The sequence below is a fragment of the Haliaeetus leucocephalus genome, unplaced genomic scaffold (assembly GCF_000737465.1).
Source record: "Haliaeetus leucocephalus isolate CR32 unplaced genomic scaffold, Haliaeetus_leucocephalus-4.0 Scaffold260, whole genome shotgun sequence".
NCBI classification, from domain to species: Eukaryota; Metazoa; Chordata; class Aves; order Accipitriformes; family Accipitridae; genus Haliaeetus; species Haliaeetus leucocephalus.
The window spans coordinates 278708-280061 of record NW_010972696.1 but is presented as its reverse complement, the minus strand read 5'-3'; positions in this window follow the sequence as shown (position 1 = coordinate 280061).

Genomic DNA, 1354 nt, shown 5'->3' with positions numbered 1-1354 from the left:
GGGGGGGCACGGCGGGTCCCCCACCCTGCGAGGCCGGATCCTGCCCGGCACCATCTGGCCACCGCCTCCGCGGCTATTTAAACCCGGCGCTAAGCACCGGCTGCCCGGGCCTGATCCAATTTGCTCTGCGGTGGCCGAGTGGCCCCCAGGGTTGGAGCTGGGGATATTTTGGGAACAAGGGACCCTGTGTGTCCCTCCGCGACCCCTCCCCCTGCATCTATGGCCGGGGAGCTCCCAGGCCCCCCAAACGCCCCCTGCCCGGGATGTTCACGCCTGCCTGGTGGGCGAGGGGACAGATCCGGTCTGGGACCCCCCCCCTCAGACCCTGATCCTGCCCGGGATCCCCCCCAGATACTCTGAGCCTGGGCCCCCCCCCAGCTACTCTGGGCATGGGACCCCCCAGACCCTGGTCCTGCCTGGGACCCCCCACCCTGGATCCTCGGGTCGCGAGGGGGGTCCTGGTGGAGGATCCCGGTGTGGGGTCCCAGGGTGGTCCCAGAAGGGTCCCGGGGCAGGATCCCAGTGCAGGATCCTGAGGCAGAGTCCTGGGGCAGGATCCTAGTGCAAGATCCCAGCATGGGATTCTGGAGCAGGATCCCGGGGCGGGATCCCAGTGTGGGGTCCTGGTATAGGATCCCAGTAGAGGATCCCAGTGCAGGCTCCCAGAGCAGGATCCTGGTTCGGAATCCCGGCGTGGGGTCCCAGTACAGAATCCCAGTTCAGGATCTTGGTAGAGGATTCCAGTGCAGGATCCCGGTTCGGAATCCCAGTGTTTGGTCCCAGTACAGAATCCCAGTTCAAGATTTTGGTAGAGGATCCCAGTGTGGGGTCCCGGTACAGAATCCCAGTTCAGGATCTTGGTAGAGTATCCCAATGTAGGATCCTGGTTTGGGATCCCAGTGTGAGGTCCCGGTAGAGGATCCCAGGGCAGGATCCCGTTGCGGGATTCTAGTGTGGGGTCGTGGTGCAGGAATCCCAGTTCAGGATCTCAGTAGAGGATCCCAGTGCAGGATTCCAGTTTGGGATCCCAGTGTGAGGTGCCGGTAGAGAATCCCAGGGCAGGGTCCTGGTTCGGGATCCCAGTGTGGGGTCCTGGTACAGAATCCCGGTTCAGGATCCCAGTACAGAATCCCAGTGCAGGATCCCGGTTCGGGATCCCAGCGTGGGGTCCCGGTACAGAATCCCAGTTCAGGATCCCAGTACAGAATCCCAGTGCAGGATCCCGGTTCGGGATCCCAGCGTGGGGTCCCGGTACAGAATCCCCGTTCTGGATCCCGGTAGAGAATCCCAGGGCAGGGTCCTGGTTCGGGATCCCAGTGTGGGGTCCTCGTACAGAATCCCGGTTCAGGATCCC